Source organism: Acinonyx jubatus, chromosome B1 (assembly GCF_027475565.1).
Source record: "Acinonyx jubatus isolate Ajub_Pintada_27869175 chromosome B1, VMU_Ajub_asm_v1.0, whole genome shotgun sequence".
NCBI lineage: Eukaryota > Metazoa > Chordata > Mammalia > Carnivora > Felidae > Acinonyx > Acinonyx jubatus.
Genome location: NC_069382.1, coordinates 62,345,886 through 62,363,232, shown reverse-complemented (window position 1 = coordinate 62,363,232; position 17,347 = coordinate 62,345,886). Strand labels below are relative to the sequence as shown.

Here is a 17,347-nt window from a genome sequence, read left to right as displayed (position 1 = left end):
ATACTCAAGATATGGAAGCAATCCAAGTGCCCATCGACAGATCAAGTACAGAGAAAATGTGATACACACACACACACACACACACACATACACACACACTGAAATGTTAGTCATAAAAAAAGAATGAGATCTTGCCATTTGTGAAAGTATGAATGAACTTGGAGGGTATTATGTCAAGTGAAATTAGTCAGATAAAGAAAGATAAAGGCCATATGATTTCACTTGTATGTGGAATCTACAAAACAAAACAAACAAAAAGCAGAAACAGACCCATAAATACAGAGAACAAACTGATAGTTGTTGGGGGGATGGGCAAAATGGGTGAAGCAAAGTGAGAGTCACAGGCTTCCAGTTATGGAATGAATGTCCCTGGGAATAAAAGGCACGGCATAAGGAATATAGTTGATGGTACTGTAACAGTGTTGTATAGTGACAGATGGTAGCTACATTTTTGGTGAGCAGAGCATAATTATAGTTGTCTAATCACTATGCTGTACACCTGAAATTAATGCAACTTCAATGAAAAAAAAATTCTTAGATCCCAGTAAGAGTTGTCTCTCATACTGTTGAGAGGCAAATTATTCAAAGAAGTTTCTGCACTAGATGTATCTCCATAGAGTGTAACTTAGCATGAAATAGAAGATTTTTTTCACATCATTTTTCTCTATATGTAATTTTATCATAAAAGATATACAGATAAATGCAAAAGTATTAAAAAATAACCAACACCCACAAGAGAACTATTCAGATTTAACAGAAGCTATCACTTTCAAGTTTTGCTTCATCTTTTTTTTTCCATTCAAGAAGTATCTAACTTTTTTTGTCAAAAGAAATCATACTTATGAAAAATTATTTGGAAAATAAGGAGAAGTAGGGTAAAAAACTAACCACAGTCCCAGGACCACTATCAACATTTTGAAACACTTACTTTTATTATTTAAAGAAAAACAGATTTGTGTAATTAGACTTCTAACACAAAGATTCCTTTACATGTCCCCAAAATATATTTTTGGCCTTTCTGGGTTACTGGGTACTGTGTTGAAAAAATTGTAACACCTTTTGCATCATTTTTAACAATATCTATAAATTGGTAACTATGGCTCATCCTCATAACAAAAGTCCACGGAAATAGTGTCTATTACCACTGCTTTTAAGATTCTTTTCTTAATTTTGGTCTACAAAAGCTAAGGAAGTTTAATGATTCTGCTTTTCAGAGCCTAAGGGTGGTTATCCTCTAACGTGAATGTTGTAAGGAACAAATCAAAAAGTCTCAGGGGCACTTGGGTGCTCAGTCGGTTAAGCCGTTAAGCGTCTGTCTCTTGATTTTCTTCAGCTCAGGTCAGAATCTCGCTGTTCATGAGACTGAGCCTCACATCAGGCTCTGCGCTGACAGTATGGAGCCTGCTTGGGATTGCATCTTACTCTCTCTTCTCCCTTCCCCGGCTTGCCCTGTCTCTATCTCAAAATAAATAAACATTTTTTTTAAATGTCTCAGACTTTACCTTTGATACTTGTTATTCAACATCCTAATAATCTGCCCAATTAATTCCCCCCACTTCTAATTCCCTCTCATTGTTCATGGCACAAATCTTTGTTTCATGTAGTAATTACTGAATAAATACATGTTTTCCCATGTACTTACTAAATATTTTTAAAATAATAGACTTAAGAGATTTCATAAAAGATTAAGTTTAAAAGTAACCTATAAAGATAAACCAAGCTATCTCATGAAAGAGGGAGTATTGCTGGCAAGACCATTATACATATTATGCTAAATCTTAGAGGGTCATTTCACACCGTGTCTTAAATACAACTTTGGGTTCCATTAAGGCAAAATTGCTAAGAAATATCAAAGGAAATATAGTTCTAGGTGGAAAGTAATTTGTCTCTAGTTTCTTACATTTCAAATCTGGGAGAAATTAGCAAAAGCAGAATCCAAACTTGTGAGTACTTAGGCAATTTAACTATATTAAAACTTAAGTACATGAACTCTTCTGGGACTGAGTAATTAAATGTGGCTATGCACCATACTTCAGCAGCATCTATATACACTCTTTGTGTGCTACACTATTAAAATCAATCTCAAGTAAAAGTTTAGTTGAAATGCTTTTAAAAGAGAAAAGTCTAGGGGCACTTGGGTGCTCAGTCGGTTGGGCATCCGACTTCAGCTCAGGGCATGATCTCGCTGTTCATGGGTTCGAGTCCCACATCGGGCTCTGTGCCGACAGCTCAGAACCTGGAGCCTGCTTCAGATTCTGTGTCTCCTCTCTCTCTGCCCCTCCCCTGCTCATACTCTGTCTCTCTCTCTCTCTCAAAAATAAATAAATACTCTCAAAAATAAATAAACATTTTTTAAAAATTAAAAAAAGAGAAAGTCTATCTACAATTCTACCACCTTAAAAACAGGTAACTAATAAAAATACATAAATTTTTGTAACACTGTAAAACTCCTTAGATGTAAAGAATTTTAAAAGCCTCATAGACAGTTCTTAAGGTATCCCCATGAGGTCGGACAAATAAATTGAATAAATTAATAAATATCCCTTTTCTTTCAACTCTATTTATTTAGAAATGCATTAACTTCAAAATTATCCATTCCTACAATTCTCACACTTTTAAATGTTCATAACTTTAAGTATTTGTTAGTCTGCATATATCATACAATATTCTCCCCAGATGTTTCACACATTTGTTTTTTGCTCAAATGTCATCTGGTTTATTCATGAGGCCCCTCCTTACTGTCACCATCACACATACACAATCACATACACTCATGCATACACACTTCATTCTTTAATATTCAAAGCATTTTGTGACAGTCCCTCCTACTTGTCACATCTCCTCCTTCGGGCTGTGACTCCTTAGAAACTGCCAAGCTTTCCCAACAATAGGGCTTGCGCACACTTCATTGTCCCTCTGTTTGAAAACTCTTTCCTTCTCTAATTAACTCGTTTTCATCCTTTTGATCGATGTCAGCTCATGTCACCTTCTCAAAGAGGCTTGCCCAGGTCTCCCTTGCTAAGTCAAACCCCTATAACAGGCTTTCTCACCAGTGTGTACTTGTTCATCAGTGCATTCACTCCGGCATGTGTGTGTTCATTTGTGTGGTTAATTAATTTCACTGAAATAAAACTTTCCAAGAGAGGCAGTAATTGTGCCACATTTTGTTACTCATTTTGCCACCAGGACCTAGCCAGGGCATACATATCAAAGGGAAGTAAAACAAAAAGTGGGGGAAGGGGGGATTGATTAGGTCAACAGATGACCTTATAGTTACTAGAAGAATTCTTTAAATAGCCTCATTTGGTGACCTGAAAGATGACGACTTTATAAATAAAACACCTTTGAAAAATACATTGTTTTAGCTTTTTCCTTACAATTTCTCTCACTATAAATAGAATTGGCTTAGTCCTGATTCTTGTTCTTTCTTGTTTTGTTTTGTTTTTTTGTTTGTTTTTCATTTTCTTCTACAGAAAAAAAAACCTAATTTACCATGTATCTTAGGCCAAGTTCCCTTCAAAAGAATAATGTGAAATAGAAACTTATGTGCAGGGATGCCTGGGTGACTCAGTTGGTTGAGCATCCAACTTTTCACGTAACTTTTCCCAGGGCTGTGGGATCAAACCCTATGCTCAGCATGGAGCCTTCTTAAGATTCATTCTCTCTCTTCCTCTGTCCCTCTCCCCTGCTTGCATGCTCACTCTCTCACTCTTGCTCTCCCTTTCTCTAAAATAAAATTTAAAAATTTTAGTTAAAAAAAAAATGTGATGGGGCGCCTGGGTGGCACAGTCGGTTAAGCATCCGACTTCAGCCAGGTCACGATCTCACGGTCCGGGAGTTCGAGCCCCACGTCGGGCTCTGGGCTGATGGCTCAGAGCCTGGAGCCTGTTTCTGATTCTGTGTCTCCCTCTCTCTCTGCCCCTCCCCCGTTCATGCTCTGTCTCTCTCTGTCCCAAAAATAAATAAACGTTGAAAAAAAAATGTGCAAATACCAGAAGGTGATCCCAGATGGTAAGAATGAAGCACCAGGTAAAGTGAAATAGGAAATAAAAGCCAATATAAGAGTATGGAGTTGGGTTGTCACCATGGCCAAATGAGGTTCCACTCAACCTGGACCCTCAGGAGGAACTACAGAAAGCCTTTCTCTCTCAGAACTGCCCAACTATTCCCACTGATTGAGGGATTCTCCTAGTGGTATTAGCTTCTCCCCCACTTCTAGGCTGCACTTTTAGGGGCAAAGGGATATATAAGACATGCTGGTCAAATCATAGAGCAGCAGTTAAAAGATACTCTGCATAAGTTCAAGGTGAGAAGAAGTCAACACAACTGAGGCACAGCCTGCCAAAAATGTTTGCCACAGTCACAGGAAGACCTGGAAGTGAGGCTGAAATGGAAGTGAGACTGAAAGGATACACATCAGACTCCAAGAGGCATGTGACACACAGTATGAGCATCAGGGCATTGCTCATCAGAGAGTCAGCATCAAATAACAAGCAAGGAACACCACAGTCCCTAATTTATCATTCTTACCAAGCCTCAGTGAGTTTCCTAATGTACCTTAATGCACTGAAAGGAAGGATGGGAGGGAAAGAACCCATTCCAGGCATTTTGAACAATTTGGTTGTGTCTCAAAACTCCGTGGTTTCTCAAGATCATAAGACCATGAAAGACCGACCACTAATATCATCCTCAATGAGGAAAAACTGAGAGCTTTCCCCCTAAGGTCAGGAACATGACAAGGATGTGCACTCTCACCACTGTTGTTCAACACAGTGTTGGAAGTCCTAGCCTCAGCAATCAGACAACATGAAGAAATTAAAGGCATCCAAATTGGCAAGGAAAAAGTCAAACTTTCACTCTTCACAGATGACATGATACTCTACATGGAAAACCCAAAAGACCCTATCAAAAAACTGCTGAAACTAATACATGAATTCAGGAAAGGTGCAGGATATAAGATCAATGTACAAAAAATGGGTCGCATTTCTATACACCATAAAGCAGCAGAAAGAGAAATCAAGGAATCAATCCCATTTACAATTGCACCAAAAACCATAAAATACCTAGGAATAAATCTAACTAAAGAGGTGAAAAATGTATACACTAAAAACTGTAGAAAGCTTATGAAAGAAATTAAAGAAGACACAAAAAAATGGAAAAACATTCCAGGCTCATGGATTGGAAGAACAAATATTATTAAAATGTCAACACTACCCAAAGTAATCTACACAGTCAATGCAACCGCTATCCAGATAACACCAGCATTCTCCACAGAGATAGAACAAACAATGCTAAAATTTGTATAGAACCAAAAAAAACCCTGAATACCCAAAGCAATCCTGAAAAATAAAACCAAAGCAGGAGGCATCACAATTCTCGACTTGAAACTGTATTACAAAGCTGTAATCATCATGACAGTATGGTACTGGGATAAAAATAGACACATAGATCAATGGAACAGAACAGAGAACCCAGAAATGGACCCACAAACGTATGGCCAAGTAATCTTTGACAAAGTGGGAAATAATATCCAATCAAAAAAAGTCTCAGGGCGCCTGGGCGGCTCAGTCGGTTGAGCGTCCGACTTCAGCTCAGGTCATGATCTCATGGCTCCTGAGTTCGAGCCCCGTGTCGGGTTCTGTGCTAACAGCTCAGAGCCTGGCACCTGCTTCTGCTTCTGTGTCTCCCTCTCTCTCTGCCTCTAACCACTCGCATTCTGTCTCTGTCTCTCTCAAAAATAAACATTTAAAAAAAAAAAAAAGAGTCTCTTCAGCAAATGGTTTTGGAAAACTGGACAATGACATGCAGAAGACAGAACCTGGACCACTTTATTACTCCATACACAAAAATAAATCGAAAATGGATAAAAGATCTAAACATAAGACAGGAACCCATCAAAATCCTAGAGGACTAAACAGGCAACAACCTCTTTGGCCTCAGCCGCAGCAACTTCTTAGTTGACATGTCTCCAGAGGCAAGGGAAACAAAAGCAAAAATGAACTATTGGGACCTCATCAAAATAAAAAGCTTCTGCACAGCAAAGGAAACAATCAGCAAAACTAAAAGGCATCTGACGGAATTGGGGAAGATATCTGCAAATGACACATCAGATGAAGGATTGGTATCCAAAATCTATAAAGAACTTATCAAACTCAACACCCAAAAACCAAATAATCCAGGGAAGAAATGGGCAAAAGACATAGACATTTTTCCAAAGAAGACATCCAAATGGCTAACAGACACATGCAAAAATGCTCAACTTCACTCAATATCAGGGAAATACAAATCAAAACCACAATGAGATACCACCTCACACCTGCCAGAATGGCTCACATTAACAACTCAGGCAACAACAGATGTTGGTGAGGATGTGGAAAATAGAGGATCTCTTTTACACTGATAGTGGGAATGCCAAACTGGTGTAGCCACTCTGGAGAACAGTACGGAGGTTCTTCAAAAAATTAAAAATAGAACTATCCTACAATCCAGCAATTGCATTATAGGTATTCATCCAGAGAATACAGGAGTGCTGATTTGTATGGGCACATGCTCCCCAATGTTTATAGCAGCACTATCGACATTAGCCAAATTATGGAAAGAGCCCAAATGTCCATTGACTGATGAATAAAGAAAATATGGTGTGTGTGTGTGTGTGTGTGTGCGCGTGTGCGTGTGTGTGTGTGTAATGGAATATTACTTGGTGATCAAAAAGAATGAAATTTTTCCATTTGCAACAATGTGGATGGAACTACAGTGTATTATGTTAAGTGAAATAAGCCGGTAAGAGAAATACAAATATCATGATTTCACTCACAGGTGTAATTTAAGATATGAAACAGATGAACATAAGGGAAGGAAAGCAAAAATAATATAAAAACAGAGAGGTAGACAAACCATAAGAGACTCTTAAATACAGAGAACAAACTAAGGGTTGCTGGAGGGGTTTGGGATGGGGGATGGGACTAAATGGGCAATGAGCATTAAGGAGGACACTTGTTGGGATGAGCACTGGGTGTTATAGGTAAGTGATGAATCACTAAATTCTACTCCTGAAATTATCCTGAATTTATAATCACTTAAGGGGCGCCTGGGCAGCTCAGTTGGTTAGGCATCTGACTTTGGCTCAGGTTATGATCTAATGGTTCATGAGTCTGAGCCCTGCATCGGGCCCTGTGCTGACAGCTCAGAGCCTGGAGCCTGCTTTGGATTCTGTGTCTCCTTCTCTCTCTGCCCCTACCCTGCTCATGCTCTGTCTCTCTCTCTCTCTCTCAAAAATAAATATTAAGAAACTTTTATAATCACTTAGAAATGGAATTACATATTTTAGTTCACTTTGAGTATCTATCCATCACTAGACAGGTTCAACAAAAATTCTAGGTCAATCCACAGAAGTGTAGTTAATTTAGGTCATACTTGAAGTGTATTGTTAAAGATATTATTTCTGAAACTACTAACCAACCTTTGCAACATATCTTCTGGAAGAAATATATTCTTGGTATTGGTACATTCATCTATATACCAAAAAGAAAAGAAGTTATACACATTTAACTTATTAACTTTATTATATGCAAGTGACAAGACATCAGTCTGTATCAGTTGCTTGTCTGAGTAACAAGTTGAAAAACAAAAGATAGTTGTTTCTAGAAAGAGGGGAGCTCCAGACTTTCCACGTTATCCACTCCCTATATGTGGAATTTATTTGCAAGTTAGGATGATTCATGTATCATGGGGTTCCTTTGTTCAGAAAAAAAAGTGGGTTTTATATATACACACATGTGTGTGTTTGTTGTGTGCATATAGCACTCCCAAGAGAAAGAAAAGTTTTGCCAATTTGTTATATTTAGTTACCATGAATTCGAATTTACTAGCTTCAAGATTTCAGATGGAAGAAGCATCAAAGAGGTAAGCTGAATTTTAATGGTGTTTTTATCCCCTGGGATGATGAGTGGGAGCATTTGCCAATCTAGACAAATACCAAGAGGCTGAGAGTATGAGCAGGGGATCACTGAAACAGGGTAGGGAATCCAGCAGAAATTCTGGCAGTCGTATGGGGCTGGAGATAAAAAAAAAAAAAAAATAGGTACAGGAGGGACCAAGATGCCAGTGAGAAATAAATGATGAAGCATCAAGCTGACACATGCGTGGTTTTAGCCACATGACGTCTGCTGACATGTGAAGCTATGTATACGATGCTAAAGGACTAAGAAGAACGCTTCTGAAAAGAAGAGCAGGATTCTCAGAAGTACTGCCCCGAATTGTGTTTAGTACTTGTGAATGCACCAGTGGATGCTCTAAATATCTATGCCTTGGCAGCTAGGTTCCCCCGCAAGGGATAAAGACTATTAGTACCTGAGTTAGCTCAGTCACTGATCGGATTATAAGGACTGGCAACCTCTCTAATTCATTCACCTAGCAGGAGTGCCGACAATTCTTTGGACCTGGATAAATCATCTGGAGCTTCTAGAATTTTTATACACAATTACTAAAATCAAGAGTAAAGACAGACACTGAAGAAAAGTTCTACAGTAATCCATTTATTGGTGTTAACTAACAAAAACTTTCAAATGATCTTGATTAATATGCTCAAAGTAACAGAGGAAAAGGTGGAAAAATAGATTCATTGGTATCTATAGCAAAGAATGAAATGACATTGAAAACCAAAAAAATACACTAAGTAGAGTAATAAATAACTCATAGATGAGCTTGAAAGCATAACAGCCATAGTGAAGGAGAGAAGGCTAGTAAACTGGAATAAAAGATCAAAGGAAAATATCCACACAAACATAGAAAGAAAGAGTAGAAAACAGTGAAACAAGTGTAAGAGCATGCTGGGCACAGTGAAACCGTGTACTAAACATACAACTGAGATCTCAGAAAAAAAGAAAAGAAACAGAATGGAGTAGAACTATTTTTTTCATGAACTCATCAATGAATTTCATCTGATGAAACACATCAATCCACAAATTCAGAAACCACTACAAACTCTAAAGAGGATAAACAAAAAGAAAACCATACCTACTAACATCATTGAAGGACTGAAAAAAACTAAAGACAAATGAAGAATCTTAAAATCAGCCAGAGACAAAGACACATGACCTGCAAAACAACAAGACTGACAGGTCTGATGGAAGCCCAAGTCAGGAGAATAACTACTTCAAGTGTTCACAGGAAATGACTGCCAAACAAAAATTCTATTCCCGGTTTACATATTCTTTATAAAAATAAAAGCTGTATAAAAATATTTTCAGACACACAAAAAATGAGAGAATTTGTTGCCAGCAAACTTGCAATTAAAAGATATATAACAACCTACTTAGCAAGTTTTATGATAAACTGTAATACAGGAATTGCCGAGAATGCAGCTAATTAAAAATACCAGATGTTTAAAATAGAAATCACAAACTATATAGATTCACCTCTATATAAGTTTACTTCTTTTTTTATTTTTTTTATTTTTTTTATGTTTATTTATTTTTGAGAGAGAGAGTGTGCGCACTAGAGACAGACAGACAGAGATGGGGAGGGAGGAAGGGGCGGAGAGAGGGAGACACAGAATCTGAAGCAGGCTCCAGGCTCTGAGCTCTCAGCACAGAGCCCTACATGGGGCTCAAATTCACAAACCAGGAGATCATGATCTGAGCTGAAGTCAGACACTCAACTGACTGAGCCAACCAGGAGCCCCTATATAAGTTTACCTCTTTAACTGAAAATAATCTAGAAGTTACAAAGTTAAGTAATGAGGTAGTATTTGTTGCACAGTTCTTCCTGTTTTTTGGAAATCACTTTTGCACATCAGCTCATTTACTGGGTGGACCACCCCTGTGAGAAATGCAGGGCAGATGTTATCATCTTTATTTTATGGAAAGTGAAACTAATGCTCAAGAGATTCAGAAGCCTGTCCTCAATTACATGACAAAGTCAAAACTAGAACATGCATTTCCTTCCTACCCAGCTTTTATCACTCTGACACACTGGGAAGTAGAAAATAAATATAGGGGCACCTGGCTGGATCAGTCCGTAGAGCACCCAACTCTTGATCTCAGGGCTGTAAATTCTAGTCCCACATTGGCTGCGGAGATTACTTAAAAATAAAATCTTCTAAAAAACTAAAAATAAAATAATAGTATTATAGAGGTCCATTAAGTGGCATAATACATAACAAACAAGGGGATGATTTGGGCTTCTGGAGAATTTGTCTCAAATGTTCTTTAATTTTGTTTTTAAAAACTCCATTACCTATGTTATTTTAACCCAGCGAATAAGATATTATGACACTCCTGAATATTTTCTACTGTTTCATAACTGTTGACTTTCACTCTTAACTTTCAATTTCCAGAAGAAGCAGAGACACCAAAACTTTTCAGCCAAAGACGTTTTACTGACCAATTTCTTTATCAAAGACCTATGCAAGAGTTAACACCACAATGTCTTGTGATGCATAAAACATCCTTTAACTAGTATTTGAAAAACACTATAGAAAAGCTCATAAGACAATCTCTGATGGAGTTCAAGATATAATGTTGCCTCAAGGAAGGCAGAGAGTTTCACTGTATTACAGAGATTCTACAGTATCCGTTCAAATCCAACAGCTGGAACAGGGAAAACAAGAGGCCACCAAATAATATAAACTTATTCCTCCTACATAATTTTTTTCTTAGAAATCCTCCAGTATTCTGACATCATGCTCTTTTCTACAATCTTGAAAACATCACTATTGCCTACTCCAAGCAATATACTATAGTTTTGCTTTTGTCTGATAATGCAACTTCCTCTCATCTTTTCCTGTTAAGCATCCTTGCATAACAAAATAGCCAAAATATTTGTGAATACATTAAAGAACATCGTGATAATATTCTCTAATTCAGGGACATTCTTTTACTTCATGTTTTTAAAATAATACTGTACTGCCTATTAAATATACAAAATCATATATATATATATATATTTATAAGATGTTCATACTTTGAGAACTTTCCTCACATACTCTAGTGTATGTGTAGTGAAGATCATTTTTTGTACCTTCTTGGATATTTTTAAAACAAAAGATTTCAAACATAAAACATAACCTATCTTTAATGGGGAATTTTACTTACCTCATAAAGGGAGTAACACATTCTATTGTTAAAGGAAATGTCATTTGCCAAAAAATCACTAGCCAAATACCATATACCTCCTGCTTATGATTATTACTTGCTGACTGTCTGACTGGGACTATATATATTTTATACATACGTATATTTTTTATGTTGGGTGTACCCCATCACATAAGCACATCATCAGCCTGTATGCTCACAGGGCTAGTTTCAAAAAGAGATGTTGTCACTATAATATGTAAGAAAAGCAGCCAACATGAGCAACGGGCTCTCTAAGAACCTTCATGTAAAGCTCCTTAACTTTTACTATAAGGAGACAAGTACAATAAAGTTAAAAAGAAAGAAACTTTTAAGGAAACAGGTGGAGCCCTTTATAAGTCAGGAAACAAATAATGAAATAAAAATTATTTTTGAATCACAGGAGAAAACGTTGCCACTAACCCCAAAGTCCTGGGTACAGGTAAGCTCGTATCATTGGTCTCGCAACATAATACCACATAATCAAAGATTTAATTATGCACTTCCCAAGAGAAGACTGGAAAAGCCACACAGTGCACTTTTCCAAAAGCAAAACTGATGTGAAATTCTTAGTCTCACCATTTATATTTAGTAAAATCTCCTTCCATCATTTCACCCAGTTAGCTCCTTTATCACTTCCAACACGTGTTTTAATTCAAATAATTTTCTATCATGTCTGTTCTAAAAAGACTTCAAACTTTATCAGAAGGGCAATCACTGGTCTTTTACACTTTTATACTTCTGTTTTTAAAAAGCTTCACTTGGATCATCTATCTTTAAAGAAAAAGAAACAGTCTAAAGGAAAACCAGTAACCCTTTTTAAGAAAAGGAAAATGAAATTACTCTTTGAATTATAACTGAGGTTGTTACTTTCTTACACCCTACCATTATGTTAGATACTGGAATATCAAACTTGCATACAAGAATCTCCTTGATATTCGGGGATCATTATACAGTAAATCCATGAAAATAAAACAGCTCTTAAAATTTTAAATATTTTAGATTGCCATGAATGAAACTCCAAAAGAAAGTAACCGAACCCCAAAGTAACAAACTTTCATTACTTCCACCTTTTTAACAATGTGTTACTTCTGGAAATAAAGTGATATCAAAATCAAATATTCCAATAGGTATCGCCAATTCTCTGTGATCTGAAAATTGGGACTCTTCCCAAACAGAAGGAATTCATCGATAAAACGTGTGTCAAACCTGCAGGCAGCGAGGAGGCGTGGGTATTGCTATCTTGGCTTTCTTAGCACTTAACACGCAGCACAACTCTAAGACACCTGAGCAGGTTCCGAATCTTTTCCCTTTAAGCCCTCAAAACTCTGTAACAGGACAAATCTCGAACACATTTAGCAAGAAAACCTCTTCCGAAATTACTGAACAACAAAAGGGATTGCCAGGAAGGCGTGGATCTCCCTAACTGTATCCTGAACCTGCTTCTAATTCCATCCACCTGCCGCAAATAATGCTCACAATAAGCGCGTCAGAAACCAGAAAAAAAAAAGAAAGCTAGAGTGCGTCTCCCTAAGTTTGCTCTTTGACTCACACCACTAGGGGACAGAACTTGGGCGTCACTCGGCCTCAATTAGTCACTTCACTTCCAGGAGCTTAAGAAGCTCGCCCTGCACCTAACTGCGACACTTACCGTGGGCGCAGGACACTTCTGGTGTCTCAAGTCCCAGCTCTCAGTCCCGCCTGCCGCAGGAACACAATGGCATCCCTCGCCCAGGCGGGTGGGTGCCGGGGACCCGGATCCGACTCGACAGTTGCGGAGAGCCTGACTCAGATTTGAGTGCATTAGCGCTACACCCAAGACAAAGGCTGCCCTCAGTGGTCCTGGGCGTGCGCCCGCCCTGGGGTGATCGGTGCCCGCCCCCCTCAAGCCCACACTGGAAGCTCGTGAGCCTGTAAAGTGGCCGTCATCGATTCCGCGCTTTCCGAGGGGTGCGGTTCGCTGACTAGTACGAAGCTGGTGTAAACAGCGCGCCGCGCACTGGGGAGCCACCAGAAAAGGCTAGCGCGCAGGGCGGGCGCTGGCGGACCAGCGGAGGTAACTACTACCCCCGGGCCGCCGGCTGGCACGGTCTCCACTCACCCGAGCGGCGCCCGCAGGCGAGCCCGCCGCCTGGGAGTTGGGTCCCAGCACCCACCACGCACCCCAGCCAGGAGCCTCGGCTGCTTCGCGGACCCACCGGGCAAAGTCACCTGCTGCCAATGCTCCCAGCCTGGTGCTGTGCCAAGCCCCGCTCGGGGTCAGGGACACAGACGACCGGGACGGGGAGCCGAGGAGGGTACGGGCTCGCAGCGAGGCGGATTGAACAATCTTTGCAATCACTCACCGGCGGAGGGCGAAGTCGCTCAGGCGGCCGCGCGGCGGAGCGCAAGGAGCATCCCGCGGCGCAGGCATCCTCCCATCCTTTGTCAGTAGCGGGCGGAGCGCTCCTCCCCAGCTTGCGGACGTACACCCGGCTCTGGCGCCGCTTCCCAGCCCTCTCCCCTCCTCTCCTCCCCCTCCCCTTCTCCGTCCCCCTCTCGGAGCCGGCACTCACTCGGCTCCCATGATGTCATCCGGTGGAAATCTGCCATGCTCAAAGACTAGAATAATCCAGCGCTCACGCGGGGAACGCAGCGCGGGCGGAGGCGGCGGCAGAACCTTTAGGCGTACCCACAACCGGCCTGGCCAGTATAACTGGAGTCCAGGCCCGGATGAGGAGGGGTCTGCAGAAAGGTGGTTCCGAGGGTGTGGAAGAGCGGGGTGGGCGTGGTGGGGATGAAGCCCAGGACGAAAAGTGCGGGCTCTGCTGCAAAGACTCCTAACTCAGTGTTTAGACTGACGGCGAATTCCAAGGGTAAGGAGAAAGTTTATTTTGGCTTCTTGGCCGCTGTAGCGCCCCAGCACGGCGCTGGACTCCTATGGTACAGCCAGGAGAAGGCCTAGAACCCCTTGGACTCCAGAACTGCAGCCTCAGAGTTTAGGGTGTCTGGCCCCTGGCAACCTCAGTGACTAGCAGCTAAGAGGATGAAGAAAGACTCATACTGCTTATGGGCGAGAGAATCTGAAACAAAACATCCGGAAATGAGGGGGGTCACGGCGACCTGTGAAACTGACAAGGAAAAGACCATCACTCCCTTGAGAAGAAGAATAACAGAAAATCACCCGTGGCCTTAGTTTTCCCTCACTTCCTCCTCACCAAATACTATTGGACACTCGCGGTGACTTCTTCGCGGCCTCACCCAAAGGATTGCCATCGCTGATGAAAACATTTAAATCACGAGAGGTTCACTAAAAGCCATAAAAGATGTGATGCCAACTTTATTTTTGCTTGATATTCTTTAAAATATCAATAGATGTTTTCTTGGAGGAACAAACAGCCTCCTCAGTACTGTTAATGGAAACACACACACACCCCAGATATGAGACCCAGTTCCCCACCAATCCAGGGTTGTCTCCTGTTAAAAATTGTTGCTGTTCAAAGAACAGATCCCAACAACTGTCTGTACTCATCAAGGAGTCTCTTGAAGTCCCCAGAATTACCTGCTACTATCACCCCTGGAAGAAACTAACGTTGCTTGGGGAAGCATTAACAATCAGTGCTGATTAGGCTGGATTAACTGAGAGTGTTTCCTCAGCAACACACAGACTCTGCCTTTAGAAGTATAAAGGCATCATCACCCTTTAGAAGTATAAAGACTAGAGACACCTGGGTGGCTCAGTCGGTTAACCTCACTCAAGTCACGATCTCAGGGCTCGTCAGTTTGCCTCCCACCCTCCGCCACTGGGCTCTGAGCTGACAGTGTGGAGCCTGCTTGGGATTCTCTGTCTCCCTCTCTCTCTGCCCCTCCCCTGCTTGTTCTCTCTCTCTTTCTCACTCTCTGTCTCAAAATAAACAAATAAACTTTTTTTTAAGTATAAAGACTAGATACACTTAGTACAATTAGGAACTCCTGAATCTGTAAATACAAAGAGAAAGCTTCAGTATAATAACAACTTGAAGGCTAGTTACTGTATTAAATAGGCTTGCAAATCCATTTGAAATTCACTGGGACTTTTCTTAGGAAAAGATAACAAAGTGTGAAAAAAGAGGATCAGAAATTATTTTTAAAAATAAAATGTCAAAAAGGCCCTGAGGCATAGTTTGAAAATAGCATACGAAATCTAAAAGTGTTAACTTGCATTTATTTATCTTCAAATTATTTTAAGTATCACTTGTATATTATAAATATCTATTATAAATATGTATTTAGCATCTTGTTGATGTTCTTAGTTTTTTAAGAGTTGAAAAAGAACTTTATTTTGAATGTTTATTTATTTTTGAGAGAGAGGGAGGGAGAGAATCCCAACCAGGCTCCGTGCTATCAGCACAGAGCCCCACCCAGTGCACAATCCCACGAACCATGCGAACATGACCTGAGTCTAAATCAAGAGTCTGATTCTTAGCCGACCAAGCTACCCAGACACCCCTTGAAAAAGGTTTTAAGGATAGTCACTTGTCATTTCCTCCAAATCAAAGTATAAAAGAACATGTAAAATGTATGGACAACTTCTAGAAATGAGTATTTTTAAGTATCAAAATAATGAATATTTCTAATAATCAGGGAAAATAGGAAAGAAAATAGATGAAAAAAAAAGGTAAGGATTTGGCAATGTAAGCAATGACCGTCTTTGAGAATAGACAAACAATCTAATTGCTGGGGGAAAAAAAGTAATTAGAACTGCTAATGATGCTGTTCTAAGTATTTCAGAAGGTCAAGTTGTAAACCTTCCTTCCTAGATTGCTTCTCTGATACTCCCATCTGTCTTCACTGTCTTTGTTTATCTTGCTGTTCTTCAGTATTCTCTGGACTAACACACAAGTGTGGTGACAAGAAGGGCATCGGGAGGTAGCAGATCTGGGACACTTAGACAAATAGTCAAAAGGATCAGAAAAAGTGTCTCTCATTTTTTTTATCACTTTTATAAAGGGCTAAAAGCAAAACCTCTATCTCTTCCTTTAAGAAAAATGAAATGCATTCGTATGTGATAATTTATTTGGTCTGTGACAGGTGAAATAAAATAGGTCACTTACATCAAGGGGCTTTAAAATGGAGCCAAGAGGCCGTTAAGGAGATGGGCCTTACACATCTTCATGGGTGGAACCGTGAACTTTTGAACGGGGCCAAACCACAAATGTTCCAAGAAATCTGCCCAAACACCTGCAACTTGCTACACTTAGAGACTGCTTAGCAACCAGTTACTTTCAGTCACAGTTTTTTTTTCTGCCATCAACACTAATCAAAAACTCTTTGTAAACTATATATATCAGCAATCTCTTTTGCTCCCTAGTGGGAAACTGTTTGGGTAGCTACCCAAATCTGTATACCCTGAACTGCAATTCTTTGATCCCAGATAAATGTTCGTGCTTAATTATTGCCCCCTCATAATTTAACTTGACAGGTCCTAAGGAAAAGTAGTCAGTTTTATTATTTTTGAATATTAAAAATACTGTGCTGGGACCTTCACTGTGGCCCTCGATTTTAGCAAAGTCAATTTACTACATTCTACAAGATCTTCTTTCTTTCCAAGTGTGTATTAATCTACCAAGGTGCTGGCCTGTGTCACAGACATTTCCCACTTCTAATGCATTCTTTTTTCCTTATTTGTAATTTTTAAATCATGCTGTTTGAATATTTTAAGATATTTTTATCCAAATGGATGGCTATAAATAACAACAACAAAACATTTAATTGTTACATTGAAAAAAAAGGATTATAATTCTTAGAAAAAAAATTACATCTGAATTCATACCTTACATACCTAACATTCTAACCTTATTTAAATGGTGAATATATTAAACCTTAGAATTGAAGATTCAGAGTGGAAATATTAACTCTAACTCAATTATTGAGAATCTGCGGCACAGTCTTCATACTGATACATGACTCTCTTCACCAAAACAATGAATGTTTCCAGTGGGAAAATTGACACATTTTAATATTTTCCCTTGTGGATTTCATGAACTATAAAACTTTTATACTCTGGTTTTATCTGAATTAATAAATTCATTAATAGCTCATTGCTTGCTAACAACAAGTTCTCCTGGGTTTGATTTGTTAACTGTTGATAAATAATAAATAATAAGCAAAACTAATATTATTAAGCCCTTATTATGTGCCAGATACTGTGCCAAGTGCTTATATGCACTAGTCCATTTAATCTTTAAAATTACCCACATGACATAAACGTTATTAAT

General features: G+C 39.4%; 1 protein-coding gene across 2 annotated transcripts in view; it reads right to left on the bottom strand.

Moving 5' to 3' along the window:
• Positions 1–13,602, bottom strand: part of MARCHF1 (membrane associated ring-CH-type finger 1) — an 853,816-nt gene extending 840,214 nt beyond the window's left edge. The window contains exon 1 of one of the 2 annotated variants that reach the window (XM_053216753.1): positions 12,763–13,602. The gene's annotated coding sequence lies outside the window, so the exon portion shown is untranslated. The remainder of the gene's footprint in view (positions 1–12,762) is intronic. The other variant, XM_053216752.1, reaches the window with a different exon arrangement.
• Positions 13,603–17,347: the final 3,745 nt, after the last annotated feature.